The sequence below is a fragment of the Cupressus sempervirens genome, chromosome 6, assembly GCF_028749045.1.
Source record: "Cupressus sempervirens isolate cs-2001-9-10 chromosome 6, ASM2874904v1, whole genome shotgun sequence".
NCBI lineage: Eukaryota > Viridiplantae > Streptophyta > Pinopsida > Cupressales > Cupressaceae > Cupressus > Cupressus sempervirens.
This window is the reverse complement of record NC_143123.1, coordinates 250,161,992-250,179,562: the sequence shown is the minus strand read 5'-3', so window position 1 is coordinate 250,179,562 and position 17,571 is coordinate 250,161,992. Positions and strand designations below refer to the sequence as shown.

At 33.7% G+C, this 17,571-nt stretch overlaps 1 pseudogene across 1 annotated transcript in view; it reads left to right on the top strand.

The window, feature by feature from the left end:
- The first annotated feature begins 372 nt into the window (after positions 1–372).
- Positions 373–17,571, top strand: part of LOC149552184 (ABC transporter G family member 35-like) — a 52,908-nt pseudogene continuing 35,709 nt past the window's right edge. Inside the window, exon 1 of the transcript XR_016352874.1 lies at positions 373–422. The product of XR_016352874.1 is annotated as an ABC transporter G family member 35-like (transcript). The remainder of the gene's footprint in view (positions 423–17,571) is intronic.

The window sequence follows — 17,571 nt, the reverse complement described above, 5'->3', positions numbered from 1 at the left end:
TGGCCACAATTCTGGAATGCAAATTAACTGGACAATATAATTTGTAATCAGGATTAGCAGAAGATGGTTTCGGATTCCGAAATAGCAGAGCGGCTCAAGGAAATTCTGAACACAGCAGATTTGACAAGCACCACAACTGCTATCATTCGTCGCAGGCTTCAAGATGAACTGCAGATTGATTTGTCCGACAAAAAAGCCTTCATCAGAGAGCAAGTTGACCTCGATTTGCTCCACCAACAGCAGCAACAAGAACATAGCAACAATGAAGTAAACGAAGAAGAAGATAACAACAATGAAGTAAGAGAAGAAGAAGAAGAGGCTGAGCGGTCCTCTGAACAAGAAGAGGACGACCGGGGAGAAGATGGGGATGACGAAGAAGAGGAGGAGGATGAAGACAATGACAAGATACGCAAGAAAAAAGGGTACCCATTTTCGCCCCCACCTTTTTTTCTCATTTCGCATGCTATTGTAGATAAAATGGGGTGGTTTTTGCAAAAGCAATCGATGAAATCGAACCTTTTTCGGACATTCAAATGAAGGATAATTGTCGGAATTAGGGCTACATTTTTATGTTCACATCAAGTCACCAAGTGATGGGGTTCTTCTCGGTGAATAAAACGCATCTCTTTTGTGAACAACACGAGGCTGCTTAAGAACCAGTGGTGCTTATCGGAAAGCATGTCGTTGAAATTCATTTAGTACTTTTAAATAAAAAGCTTACATATTTCAGGTAAAAATGGAAAATTTCAGTTCAAAAAAATTCTCTTAACGTTTCGGATTGGAAAAATTAAATGTCGAATGTGCTTGCCTAGCAAGTCCAATCCAAATAAAAAGCTTACATATTCCAGGAAAACAATTGAACTTTTCCCTTCGTAAAGAAAAATCTCTCTTAACGTTTATTGGAAAAATTAAATGTCGAATGTGCTTGCGTAGCAAGTCCAATCCAAGCCGATGATGCAAATTTACTAACTATTGTCACATGAGGGAGCGGTTACGGGAGTCTATAGGAGTTCTAGCAACGAGTTATCGAATATTAGCGTGTTAATACTCTAAAATGGTAATCTTTTTTCGTTTGCCGATTTTAGTGTTTACCAAATTATATCCAAAGTCAGAGTTCGTACTGGAACCTAGTTTTGTGCCAATGATTGACGTGCGAAACCCAAAAGGATTCATACCTAGCTATTATATTGCCGCTTACAATTAGATATGTCGTGCCTTAATTATGCTCCGAATTATTGATATGCAAAACTCAGCTGGTTCATGCTTTTCTATGATAATGCTGCTTACAATTAGATGAATTTTGTAAATATTGCAGTTAACCTTTCTAAGCAGGATAAAGGGGTTTGTGAAAGATAATAATATGTTTCTCACGCACAGATGACATGCATTACCACTTAATAACAACCACCGTAGAGATTTTCATCCCAACTCATATTGAATATATACAATAAGACATTTTTTAGACATTGAAAAATGATAATGTGAGAGGCCAGGATTTGTAGTTTAATGGTCTTAGAGTAATTTGTTGTTTGCGTGCCTGTCAATATGCGCTTAGAAAGTGATGTAACAAACAGTATTTGTGAGCTGTTTGTCGGTTTTGGTTAGCAAACATTGTCTAGTTTTATTATAATCACAGAAGTGGTAGCACTGAAAGCTTCCCAACAAGAAAGCAGAGAGGATTCAAGTATCATGCCCATGTGCCATATCACGTTGCAAATCCAATTTATAGTACATGGGCTGGGAATCCTGGTTAAGAAATACACCATGGCCGCAAGTGAAGGGCAACATATTCTTCCTTAGTGCTCTGACCTAGTTTCCACAGTAAGGCTATAGAGGTCTGAGTTGTTCTTGGTTTGTGACCTTTGGGTACACAACTAGTTTATATATTTATGCAGAAATCATCGGAAATAAAAGAAGCAGGAAAAGGGCCATCTACTTTTGGCCATGTGATTTGAGATACTCTCAATGGAGGACACAGACTCCAACTAGTAATCTGCGAGAAAATACTGATTGACTATAGTAGGATTATTGTTCCAACAGAATTGGTGTTGTAGAACTCTTCAATGGAAGAATCTTTGTTTAAGAAATTTAGAGTATGTAAAGGAATTATCTTAGAGTGGTAATAGTTATTTCTAATCGTGTGTTTGGGTTCCTTGCAAAAAGTGAATCTATGTTTTAGTCATTGAAACAATTGCCTTCTTAAGCTTTGACTTTTGCTCTTAATTTTTTTTAGGTTTGGTGGGATGAAGGCTAGTGGACACGAAAAATTGAGTGAAAGGGATAAAGGAGACTGAATTTCCCAGATGTGTGGCATAGTGGTAGATCATCAATGGGCAATTTAGGTGGTGCTTCTCTAGGGTCTCTTGTTAAGAGTCTGCACAACCCCCATAGTGGGGTTTGTGATCCCAAAATTTTTGATACGCTCAATGACAAGAGGTTTAGTGGGTGGCTACACAAAAATTGAGTGTAGGGGTCAACGGAGAATGAGTTATCAGTCATGTGTAGTGGCAGATGATCAGTGGACAATGTTTGGTGATTTACTGCAGCCCTCATTTAAAAGCCGTGTTTAGTGTATCTACCGGTTCTGCTTTCTTGCCTAGCATGTAGCTGTCTGACTGAGCTGTTATGTAATTTAGATTTGTTCAACGAGCAATTTGTAGTGGTGTGTTGGTGGCCTGCAGTGGGTTTTTGGCAGTTTATTTTTGGCTTGTTCGAAGCTTTGACAACCCTTTGCAGTCTATTAATAATACTTGACAGCATTGGAAGCTACCACATGGTAGCTTGTTTAGGAATAATCTTGCTAGCATTTTTTGTCATTTCACCAAAGATTTGCCTATTTATGCAATTTGTGCCATTACTGATTATAGGGAACCAATGAAGTCCAAGTGCTAGTGCCACTTCGGCAGATCAATCCAATTGACACATAATAGTGAAAAGCAATTTGGATAAGTAGTGGATTATATTACATCCCAATTTTTGACCTAGTTTGAAATATAGACATTGAAGTTCACATGAAGTCAGTTGGTAGTTTAATTTGATCTGGCGAAATGGTAAGATAGTTAGTCATTTTGATTTCAAGTGAAGATGACATGCTAGTTATTCATTAATCGTGAATTCATGGAATTAAGACGAAGGGTTAACGAATATGATTATTTATAATTTATAATTTAATTACAGAGAAATTCTTTGTAGGGAGCTTGTTGAAGGGGGCGGAAGCATTGTCAAAAAAGAATTAGGCAGGGCATCACTATCATTGGATAGACAAGTAGAGGACTAAGTGATTTCTAACAGGATTCATCTTTGGAACTGCATGAGTTGTTAATAATTAATTAAGTTTAAATATAAACGTATTCTTAAAATATTTTTAATTATCTTTTGTCGTATTGTTTTTTAATAATAGTTTATACATGTGCATTTGAATATAAAAATATTTTGGCATCTTTTAATAAATTAATAGACTGATGTTTTAAAAAAAATACTTATAAGTTTTTAATAAACTTTCAAATTATAATAATATAACATTTAATGATACTAATAAAACTTTTTCACCTTTCTTCCAACGTTTCATATTTCCAATCGATGGAAATTCAAATCGCATTAGAGTCTTGTAACGGCAGAAGATGAAAAGCCGATCAATAGCTTTTATATTGCCTTTGTCATTTTCGAATGGGGGCAACAACATTCCCGTCTGCTCTTGCTTTCCGCCATAATCACAGAGTTCGGACTTTCATTAACCCGAGTTTGTCCAATCCTTGGAAGTGTTCTATTGTGAGATATCCAGTCGACCTTTCTGCCCCAACCAATCAACGCCTTCAGCATCAATCTGATTTACCACGACACCAGATATCTGTGCTTACGTGAATCTATCCTGCACATCCTTGAGCGACGAAAATTTGGTAGACATTTGAAGAATTCACCAGACTGGACGCACCGTAAATCAGAGCTAAGTAAGGGTGTACTAAAATTGAATTCATTTCCTTTCACTCACGTTTTTCATCTTTTTCTATCCTCATTCTGAGTCGAGTCGATACAAAGTGCACAAATTAGAGTGTTGATGTTTTTCTTGTGCTCAGAATAATAGAATAATGCCAACAGAGCTTGATTACTTAGCTATTTATTAGAAAGATGATTTTTTGATAGAAGTCAATTATGGAAGTAGTAAAACTTATGTTTCCATCTTAAACATTGTTGGTTATTACCAATTTCCAACACTTAATTCAAATATACTTTTGAATAAGGATTATATTTTTAACAAACCCTGCCATTAATCTGTAGTTTATGTCTTGAAATGCTCTATTCTCAAACAAGCAAAAGTAGTAATAAAGATCAACCCTGAATACCAAGGAAATTCTGAGGATTTAGAGTCTCAATCATATGAATAAGTGTAAGATGTAACGGTTCAGGCATCGAGGAGACACCGAACTAAAGATTTGTTGATGGTTAGTGAGTGAAACGAGTAGTTCTTTTTCAGTTGTAAGTTGGATATAATATGAGTTCATCCGCTGTATCTGTGTGTATTGAGAATTTGTTTATCAAGGATATAAATATTGAAAATTGGTTGAAGATATAAGCATAGGAGACCAGTAAGAATTTTGCCAAATTTAGAATGGCCAATCATGTTTTTCTTTCTAATGCAACTATTGAATCAAGAATGTTCAATGTGTCTCTTTTTCATTAATACAATTGTAGACTGAATTGAGATGGTCAGTAAATGAATTCTTGTTCTTGGAAAACTGTCTCAAACCATAAATGTTTCTTTATTCATAAGAGAGTATTAAACATGTATAAAAGATATGGATATTGATATTAAACAAGCACCTGGAAATCATGGGCTTGGAGGCCTGATGAGATTGAGGGGGCATGAGGAAAGATTCATCAACAATAAGAATCAGTAATATCAGTTATGACATTTTAATACATATCATTAATAATAGCTCATGCATATTCCTATTATGATGATCTCCTGCTGCCAAGTCGTATGGCTTGTTATATATCATGATGCCCAGTGAATGGTAAGATGTTCCCTGTCAATTCCAGGTAGGGAGGGCCTTTCTTGTTAAGAGATCGTGTGGGGATATATATTGTGGTCCGAGGTTGGGTGGTAAAGCCCTTGGCAATGTTTCACCTCTATCAAGATATCAGATATGCATCAAATAGAGATAAGCCATGAAATCAATTGTCTATCGGAAATAGGTATTATCATTTTTGTTTATGAGAAAGTAAGATTTAATTGAGGTATTTCATTGTTATCATCATTTTACTGAATATTGAATAGAAGTAATTATCTAATTTTGAGAAATTGTCACAGATAAGCAATCAGAAGGAAAAGAAATTCGAAGCCCTAATTGATTGTGTGACAGCTGGAACTTTAATTGAAATGGTGGTATTGGAAGCCCTAACTTAATCTGTGGTATCAAAAACCCTAGTTGAATCCATGGTTGCAGAAGCCCTAAATTGAATCCGTCGTCGTGGAAACCTTAGATAAATCCATTGTCGCGGAAGCCCTAAATTGAATCCGTGGTCGCAAAAGCCCTAAGTGGTAAAGCAGTACCAAAAGCCCTAAATAAACCGATGGTAATTGATGCCCTAATTGGTAAGATGATATGTGATGCCCTAATTTAAGTTATAATGGTATTTAGTTGTATTCATCAAATGATTTTTTTGAGATAGCAGTCGATTTGAGAAATTGTTATAGTATATTTGTGGACTAACTCGGGTGGTTGCAGAAGCATACTTAGATGAATTTCAATCTCAGTATTTCCGAGGTATGTGATTTCAATTTTTGAATTAATTTCATTAAAAAGTATTTCAAGTATTTAGTTAAGAAATTTTGTTTAACTAACTTTAACGGTAATCTTCTTCACATGAACATGAATGATGTAACTGCCTTCTTATGAAGTCAAAGATAAAATTGTATTCTATGCTTATGATAGATGTTAAAATTACACCCGAGAAAACTAGTTGTCACAGATTAGGTGGTGATAAACAATATGATCACATTAGTGAGTTTGTAGTGTCTACTGTCTAGTGCGAGTACTGTGCCTTGATGGCCACATGTCCGGGGTCTGCGTGATTGGGCGATGGTCCCTGCCCTTGAATGCTTTGGTGGAAGGGAGTTGTGCCCTGCAATACCACCATTAACACCCAAGATAGCCACCCTTACCATCAGGCCAATCTTTTGGTGTAGTGGTTGGGCCTTAGTGGTATCAGAGATGAGGTGTGATGTCACCTTTTTGGGCTAGTCAAGATTGATACTTATTTAATCAAATTTAATGTTTGTAATGATCATTTTAGTTATCAAATGATAATATTATTTGGATTTATGAGCCATCCAAACATCTCTAATAGCTTGTGGATATCCCAAAGATGCATAAGTGCATGACTTGTGAAAAGCAAAAAGATAAGACTAACTTGTATAACAAGTGAATAACCAAAATGATTTTTTGTCTGTGTTATGTTTGACAATGATAATGATATTTGGATTCAAGTATGAGGAAATTTGTATCAATCAATTCATTAAATATCATTTGAATACAAAGAAGATTTTAAGAGATTCAAGAGCATAATTATAAGCCAAATTTGTGGAAGACCTAAATCAAACCTAAGTGAACAGACATGTGAAAGCTTATTTTGAATATGATGAGCAGATCTAAGGCAGAATTTTTATGAAAGTATATTCCAAGTTTAGAGCATTTATTGAAAAAAACTATTTCAAATCTTGGTGGATTATTCATAAGTACAAGGTAGATTTGTTGAAGACCTCAAAGGAGATCTAAGGCAAATCTTCCTACATTATAAACACTTTGCATTTCAAAGGTCAGTTCCTTCTGCATTGCAGGATTTGAGGTTGGTGTCTCTTGCTAATTGAGTCTACACATTTGTTTGAAGTTATATACATACATACATATATGTGTGTGTGTGTACATACACACATAATTCACCTATGAGGATTTCCATGCTAAATAGTATATGCATCTTGTCTTCTTTTGTTAGACATCAACTATGTGAATGCTTTCTACATTGCTTTCAGTTGACTAAATATATATAATAAAATATGCAGGTTTCTATGCCAAACTAACTCCAATGTGGACAAATATCTAATAATTGGGATTTAAACTAAGCAATAACTATATGTTCAAGGAACCAAAAGATGACTTCAATGAGACTATTACAAGCAAAAAAACTTCAGTCTCGTTAAAGAGAATTGGGATGTGTTTGAAGACTTAAAAAATTTGAGCTTCACTTGGTTTCAAGAATACTATAATATTCTCTACTTAACAAGGCCAACCACATGAAGGTGGAAGCTCATCTGGCCTCACCCCCCTCCCCTTAACACCAATCTAAAGTACCCATTATCATTTAATGCCATACTTCATTCATTCATTCATCCATTTATGAACTATAACATTCAATCAATACAATCACATAACATTCATTAATATGATATAAAATTCATTAATACACAATTCTAATCAAAACTTCATTAACACATAACAATATTCATTAACATAAACTAAAAATCACTATTAATAAGTATCATTCATACAAAATTACTTAAAACAAAGTTCTTTCATTATCCAACAAAGTTTATCAAAGAAGATTTTTAAAACATCATTTCTTTTTTTTGTTTTTCTGAGCTCTCTTAAGAAAAGTGCTCATAGGAGCATCCATATCTACTTCATTCTCCTCCTCTTCTGGTATGTGTAATGTCAAATTATGATGGCTCCTTCTTTTTGGATGAGCAGGAGGTTGCTACACTAAATGGGGCTTTGTTGCAAGAACAAGTGAATGCGATAAATTAGCATACTCTTTTTCTTTTTCTAACTGTTACAAGTTTTTAATTAAGTACAAGTACAACATAAAATGCATTTTTCTTACCTGACAATGCCACATCATCTACATTAACATTTTGATCTACCACTGCATCAACATGTTGAACACTTGGAATATGGTCCACTGCTTCAGCATGATGTTCAACATGCTCTGAAATATTTGAAAAAAGGATACATGTCAAATTCCAATTGAAGATTTTAAATTGTATTCATAATTGCATAATTAATTTCCAATAGAAAATTAATATCTCCTCCACTATAATGCACATCATGGCCTTTGTCAGGAGAAAATTCTGTGGTAGGATATGAAGGCTGCAGTAAAATGTTATGCACATTGTTATGTAGTCAATTTACGTTTAAAACTAATACCAAAAAAGAATCTTCTCAACTATTTAATTTCATTTACTTTTCATCTGACCAATTTACCTGTGAGATATCATTTGGTGCACTAGATTCTTGGGCAAGGCTTACAGATTCTTCACATAGGCGTGCAACCACAACTTTATAGCTTTTCTTCAAGGCAATCTTTCTATCTTCATCTATGACCTCCACATTGAAATCTGTGCCTAGTGTTTTTTGCTTGATAACATTAGTTTTCCATGTATGGTTTTATTAAACAAAACTATTTGCAACATTATATTAAAAAAAACACAAAATTCATTGCTCTACTTACAAGTCGAGACTGCAGATTCATATAGCCACAAGAGCCAAGTTTGTGTTGGCCAACCTTTTCTATTCTCGCTTTTGTAGCCACAGATGTGTCCTGCAATCTATGAACAATTTCAAACATCTTAGATTATATATTTACAAATATCAATAATTAGTGCATGATTACAATGTACTTAATACTATAATGACATACCTCTTTTTGCCCTGTGCTGCTTCATTATCTCTATCTTCACATAGCCTTTCCTCCTTTGCATCTTCTATTATTTCATTCCACTCCATCGGTGGAATCATAGGAGGACGGTCGTACTTTGGGTTATCCTTAAGAGCCCTTCTAGATTGATCCATCACAGTCTTTATATGATTTGCTGCTCTTTTCAGAAGTAGGCCAGTGTCAAAAATGTTTTTCACAAATTTCTCCTCAATGGATGCAATCAGTTGATTTTTTAATTCCACCTTTTAAAAAACAAATAGATTGTTAGATTAATAACTTTAATATATTACAATAAATAGAAGAAAACAAAAATTATGCAGCAACGATATGCAACTACGTACCTTTTACGTATGGTGGGTCCAAATAGTCTCAATGTCATATGAAACAGATGTTCAAAGAAAGCATTATTACCTACAAAAACATAAAGGATTTATCAGTCCAAAATGAGTAATGTAAAAGTAAACTAAATTTACACTTTAAATAATATCAATTTTAAAGCACCTGGAAGCTTTCGTTCTCTTAATGGAAACATAGTTTTTTTATTCAGCAATAATGTCCCTCCATACGAACTAGTACTAATCACATGAACTACTCCAGGAAATGGATCAGCTTCAATAGTACTGCTCTCTATTGCTCTATCAACTGAAACATCATACAATTAAATGACAATTTTAGTACTGCTCTCTGTTGGTCTACCTCGCTGCCTATGTCTGTGTCTCTCTATGTGTGGCTATATAAGTATGTATGCGTGGTGTGTGTATGCATGTGTTTGTGTGTATGCAAGCTTTTGTAGACATCATTTAAGCACTAATATGCTACTTCATTGTTCATCAACTTGTAGAAAGACATTACAAAATATAGAAAAATAAGGTTTTACTAGTTCTACTGGGCATAGACGATGATGTTTGCATGGTCCTTGTTGCCGACAATGCAGCAGCCAATAGTGGACCGCCAAGTGAAGGAGGAGTTTGCACTTCATCATGAGCTAAAGAATAGAATATTGTTAGGAAAGACATTTGCAATGGATAAATATAAAATGGGATACTAGCGAGAAACATCCACAAAAAAAAGGTAAGTGTTATAATGCTTATCAAAACAAACAAAGTGTTACTTACACAAAAGTACTATGCAACAATCCTGACCATGTTCACGATGTGACCTCACAACTGGCACATATGTCTATACAAGAACACATAAAATTAGAGATCATGATCCATAAGATACTATAAAAGATTAATATCTATTGAACTTCTATTACTACTTACTTTCAAAGATTGGATTCTGCTGTCCAATTCTATTCTCGGTGCCTCTTTCTCCTCACTTCTGTCACCCTTGATGATAATTTTAACAAGCTGATCAGTGTATCTTTGCATAATTTTTTGGGTGATAAATACAAGGTCAGTACTAAGGCCAATATCATGTAGATATGATGCCCGTATTTTAGATTGCATTTGATCATCGATCATTGTAGCTTTTTCCTATCATTTGTGACATCAAATATTCGTATACTTTCATCAAAATAACTCCAAAGCCATAAAGAAAAGAACATATTAATAGGACATTTTTTTCTATATTAACATTAAAATTTACAATAATTAATGTTTACCTCTTTTGAAGCTGTCTGAGATGGTGCATCCATAACGCCTTGTGAAAAAAATTAGTAAGTCTTAGAAATCAGCAGCAAAATTAAAGTAATAGATTTACCAAAAGAAATATTAATAATAAAGTAAATTTTATATGTAAATCATTTTTCTTAAGTTAAAAATTTATCATAACTAATGTTGATATCTAAAAAAATATTTGACATGTTCTACTTAATGTTTATATGTGCACATATGGTTTGTAAAGAAATAGTTGGTCATACAAGACCCTATCATAGTTGACATTGATTGTATCTAAAGATTTCATTGATCATCATGATCTTCATCAATGTCATCATCATCATCATCATCATCATCATCATCATCATCATCGAACTTGTCACTTTGATCGTCGTCATCACCACCACCATCTTCATCACCATCATCATCCTCTTGATCACTATCATCATCATGACCATCATCACCATGATCATCACCATCTTCATCACCATGATCATGATCGTCATCAGCATCATCATCATTATTATCACCCTTATCGTTAGCATGACCAAAATCATCACCATCTTCTTCTTCTTCATCACTGGGTAACTGTCGTTCCTGATAATCATTTACTTCCTCTTGTGCTTCTTCAATATCTTCTTCTTCAATCACATTATACTTTACTAGCCTTCCTCTTGGGTCATGTCTAACAACAAATGACCAACCTGATTTTTCTAGAACACCAAAGTAAAACACTTGCTCGCATTGACTTGAAAGAACATAGGGCTCATCTCTGACTAGCTCAAATAACCTTGTATTAATCATAGTAAATCCACTTTCGTATTCAATAAAAATCCTATCGAGATCATTTCGATTCAATCGTAACCTAAACCATTTAACGACAAATAGAACTATTTTGAATGAATCAAATTCGCACTCAAGTATATCATCCAAAATGCCATAGTATCAATTTTTAGATTGTTGAGGATGTATGTTAGTTCTAGATGAAATATTGGTGACTACAAAGACAACACTTATCCTAAAATCACATTTTTTTTCGTTTCATCTAACTTTTTGTGCAAAATTTATAGCCATGGTAGTACATAGCTTTGTGGTGTTTGACCTGAAATTATTCAAACATGTCAAGAATCTTCTCATTGATCTGTGAGTTGATATTAAACTTATGTCTCATGATTAGTAATCTTATGCATACCTTTGTATCTTTTAAGCCATATATTAGATCAAGTACCATTGATATAACATTGGGATCTCCATTACAATGAGCTTCTTTAACCAATGATGCAACGCCATCCCATGTTAATGAGCAACTATTTTCTTGAGACTATTCAATCCACACTGTCATCCAATCAAGATTGTTTGCAATGTACAAGTGTAGTGCATCCCACTCACGACCAACTATAAAGAAGACAATTACACCAGTTAGAAACAATTTATATATATTGATGATGGATAAGAATTGTTAAATTACAAAAAAAAACTTATAATTACCTCTCACCCTCCTCAATCTACCTTTCCCCGTCAGGTACTCCCCTTTGAATTTGTCATTACAGTTGGGATCCCAAATGCGATCTACATGGATACCTGTTGCAAACTTTGGAAGATATTCACTGATATACACCATGGTCTAGTATATCATATATCCCTCTATCATAGAACACACAAAAACAGATGATAACCACCTAAAAGAGATTCAACACACAAAAATACATAGAGGAGATTTCAAATAAAATTATACAATAGATTTCAAATAAAAAGCTACAAATCTAAGAAAAAACACTCTTCTAGCCTCATGTATTTTCTAAGATCATATATAACTTGTTTAATACTATTGTCAAACTATTGTGGAAGGGATAGAGGTAGGACAAACTACAATCATTAAAAAATGATCATTTTAATATATTATTAAATAATGCAACTACTACTATATTCAATCTTACAAATATACTATAAATAGAAAACATGACTTACCTTGAGGAAGGTATGCCAATCATGTGTCTTCAACCCTAGCCCAAAATCACATTTCTTGGATAGAAGAGTGCTTATATTTGCAGAAAATCTTGTTGGAAATTTTGTTCTTTTTATGACTTCCTTTAATGCATCACTTTGTTGCTCCGTTAATAACCAAGGAAGGGCACTTGTATTTATGCGGTTTCCATTCCTATTTGATTCAAAGAAAGCTTTTAGTGCATGATTAGATTCATGAATGTCAGTACAAATTTTAGCAATTTGTTCTCTATCATGCCTTCCATCCAACATTTTTCATAGTGTCTCTATTACATTCTTTCCAATATGCATAGCATCAAACAAATGCGTGATTGGGAGATCCTTGTAGTATGGTAACTTACTAAATTGAGTAGGATAACTTTTCATTCCTCTAGGAAGTTGGTCATTGATGCCTTGACAGCCTTCACGAGCATCAGTTATAGCATTAGTAAATATAAGACAATATCGAAATACAAATTGTAAACTTCGGACGACCAATTGGACATTACCTCGACGATTTAGTTGATCGTATTCCAACTTCCATAAATGAGGAGTCATTCTTCGTGGCCTTGATGATGTCTCTTCTTTCCCATTGAAAAGATATTTTTTGGCAATTCGATACTTATGATTATGAGGGAGAAAGTGTCTAAACTCATCAAACACCTACTTTTCTAAACTTCTCAAATGACAACATTTCATCTTCGGATCACAAACTGGACATGCAAATTTTCCTTATGTCTGAAGACCTAAAAGATCATGTATAATTGGATCATGTACAATGATCACGCGCAACTTAAGCATTCGATAGTAATGTGTAAGCACTATAACATACCAAAAATATTTAATCTTAACAATATAACATACCGCAAAAATGAGTTAGCCCAAAGGCATCATGTATTGTCCATACAAGCATTGCATAAAATTGAAATTGTTGATGTCCTATCAGTCTAGAGATGTCATACATAGTGATGTCATTCCATAACTTCAACAACTCATCAATTAGGGGCTCAATATACACGTTCATATCTTTAACTTGGTATTTACCTAGCAATTGAATGAACGTAAATATTACGTAATTATTATAACCATTTTCATGCACTATTTATAAATTAATTTAGATAACTATAAAATAAAAAATACTTGGCACAATCATTGACAACATTATGTGCTCCCTCTTTATGGACATCCAAGGAGGAATGTTATTCTTAATAACAAAAATAGGCCATACTAAGTAAATAGATCTCATATCTCCATATGGATTGACACCGTCCGCCACCAATGAAAGTTTTAGATTATGAGATTCTTCTTTAAAATGTGACCATGTTTCTTCTATCTCTTTAAATGCAGAACCATCGGTACGCATTCACATAATGTCATCCTGACTTCTATTGCATGCATGGTAATCCATAAATTGTACCAAGCTAGTACACCTGAATAATCGTTCAAGATGTGAAATAATGGGAATGTACCAAAGAACCTTGTGAGACACTTTTTTTGTTATTTGATCTGACCAATATCTACTAACATGACAATCAAGGCATTCTGTTGCAAATTCATGTTTTTTATGATATAGAATGTGATCATTGGGACATGCATGTATTGTTTGATACTTCATTCCAATCTGATCCATAATGTTAGATAATTCTCAATATGAACGAAACAAAATGTTTGATGGTGTTAACAAAAACTCACTAATCAACCTACAACAACAAATATGCATTGTTAATATAATGAATAGTAATTGTATGCTAACATTGAAGATGAAAAAAATGACATACCTTAGCATACGTGATATTGCTACATTGGATATATTATTCATAACCTTTAAGTTCACCAACAACACTATAGCTGACAGTAGAGTTGTTTGGGAGCCTTCGTATAAGGGCTCATGTGCCTTCTCAAGTAAAGTTATATCAAGACCATCTTCATCATTATTATCAAATTCGCTAGTACCATCATTGTGAGCCTCTTCATCACTTTCCTCAATACCATCTTCTTTAATCATGTCCTCTAGCACATTATCATTTTCTTCCATGGGAGTGTCATCCTCAGCTTGGATATTCACACCTCCATGTTCCTCCAGTAGGAAATCCACATTCAGCGATGGACAAAAATTATGGCCCCCTTCAACATGACCATATTGCCTACAATGACTTTGGGCTATTGTGATTAGAATTCTTCGATTCTTTAAGCCCTTACACTTTTTGCAAGGACAATAACATTTATCAGGTTTTCTTCGAAACTGAGCCCACAATGCAACCATTGTCTCATTATTTTCTTCTGGGTTCATATTGTCAAGGATGGTCTTTCTTCACGGGAAAATATACTTACTTGCTGAAGATATTTCAAGTTTAGCAACTCTTTAATCACATGATCCACAATAGTTGGAAGCTTTGACCTATCTGTTAGCTATGGCTTGGCCGCAGCAACAAAAAATTCTTAGTATATGCATCTCAACATTTAAAAAATACATCAAGCAATTCAAGTCAGTTCCAGTCTGTAAATTAACTGGCATTTGTTTCTTCGTTAACATATTCAACAATCAAGTACAATTAATAGGAATACAAGAGAAAAACTTGGAATTCTACTAATGTCACCAATGTTAATCTTGGGTACTAGTACAAAGCTAGTAAGAAATCTGTAGTTGTACCAACCAAAATATTTACAAGACTTGATCACAAAAGGTTCATTTAGCACAAAACAACTTCAAAAATATTGTATATATACACTCTTTGAAACTGTCAAAGGGAACAATTATTTTAATGATGTTTTGCGTAAGAATTGCTAAAGGAAATGATAAGCATGATCTCTTTGTTTGGTAGAATCTGCCATTAAATTCCCTTGTGATTCACTCTCATTATGTCTCCCTTTCCACCTAGGATGATTTTCTAGATGTACTCCTAATTTATCAGTATGACAAGTCTTGTTGGAGCTGCAAGCTTCACTACCATGAACATGTTCAATTGGAGATCTCAATTCAACATCTTAATCATGCTTATGTGAGAAATTTAATGGGAGTTCATACATCACCACGTCATTTGAAATGGTTTTAATAACTACCTACTCGTATCCACTCCTAATGTTAATAGTAGAAAATTCCTTTGAGCATGTATTATCCAGATTGGTATCATCTGTAATTAGCTTCAATGATCTACTTGTGAGAGAGATGTCTAAACCTGTCAACAAAAAGTCACAGATTATGACAATTTGAAGTAATATCTTGCTAAGGATAAATTATTTATTTCAATAATTATTGGTATCTCAAAACTAACAAAAGACACCCTTTGAAAATGCATCTTGCATTTGCCTAAATCCATAAGTGACCTTATATGAGGGAGAAATTATACTAGAATGTACAAGGCCTCTATATACACAATATTCTTGAACCAGGTCATCAAGCATTCACATGTTCAGCTTCATTCGGCTAAGTTCATTCTATGAGAAGAAATACACATAAGAAAATAAATTCATTCAAAAAACCTATGACAACTTATCATGATAGACAAAATGGAGATGATACCTTCTATTTGGAAAATAAGTAAATATCCCCAAGGAAATACCAAATTCAAACTCATGCTCAGGTTGCATGTGTCAACATTCCCCATCGACCTTAGTCGCAAGGCTAAATAACTTATCAAGAGTGTGTATCCCACAAATGAAATTAATATAAATGTTATAACCACCAAATTTGAAGGGCATGGAAATTCAGTCATCACTATCCTATGTAGTACACTTAATTTCATATGTTGGAATCATTTTGTGACTTGTACACATGATAGTCCAATAGTTTTTAATGTCATCTTCATCACAATTTTTCTATGATAGTGTAATAGTTGTAGGTGGCATCTTCATCACAATTTTTCGATGATAGTTTGTTATTCATCCAAATGGAAACCCTTTTGGGGAAGACCTAATTGCAATGCAACAATTAAATGTAATGTTGAAATATAGGAGAGAGATTCTTTCAGTTGAACTAGAAGATAAATCATCTTCTAACAAAATGATAGAGACTTTTGGTGAAGGATCCAAAGTACATCAATTCAATTATAGTCTAGTAAATTTAGGTGCCATTTTCATCATAAGTTTTTGAAGATAGTCCAGTATTTGTAGGTGTCATCTTCATCAAAAAATTTCCATGATAGTCTATTAGTTTGAGGAGTCATCTCCATCACAAGTTTTCCATGGAATACTTGTAGTTAGAGGTGCATTGAAGACCTTTTATCACTACATGAGCTAGTAGTAGATGGTGATTATTCATTATCATCATCATCATCTAACATAGAATCACATGAATATCATGTTTTATAGCCCACATGGCCTAGGTATTGAGGGTATAACTCCAAGCACTAAACACACTAGATTTCAAATTATTATCTTTGTGTTGATGTTTAAGTTGAATGTTCTAGAGTTGAAGAGAGAAACACACTCAATTTTTTTTTCTTTTTTTTCTTTTTTTGAATATGAAACTGTTGTCTAAATGATACAATATAATTATGTATTATTAAAACAAAAATACAAGAAAAATATGATACCAACATAACTATATTTATAAAACAAAAAAGTTGTCATTATTATTTCTTCTAAGCTTTTACAACTACAGCTTCTGCATATACATTTCCTTTCTTTTCTTTCATTACTATAACAAAAAGTATAATAGTTGTTACAATAGACCAACATTCCAAATGATAAATCTGCATCTACACATTTTCAATAAAATGAAACAATAAGTACATTACATTCTTTTTGCAACTAGACTCTTTTTAACACTTATCATCAAAACCTCACTGAGAAAAAACACTTGAGCAGAGACTTTCCCATTTGTATTACACAACAATGGCTGAACTTTGGCATAAAAAATAATAATGATAGTAATAGTATTCACTTCCATCTTCAATATTATCATAAAAACCTACAACAAAAATACACATGTACTTATGGAAATATGCTCGAAGAGAAATCCCTCTCCTCGACTACAACAGAAATACACATGTACCTACAACAAAAATACACATGTACAATGTTACAATGCACTACCTTGTTGTAAATTAATTTTCTAGAATGATGACATGGTGAGTAGACCCAAGTGGGGGTATATATTTTACAGATTAAAATGTCCATAACTATCCAAGCTACTATTACAAATTCAAGTAACAGTATGAAAGAAACATTTCTACAAATGCACGAATGAAGTACGAAAAAGAGCTAGACATAAACCCGTGCATTCTTCAAAATTCATCATGTCAACAGGAAAAAGATCATATAATGTATCTCACTG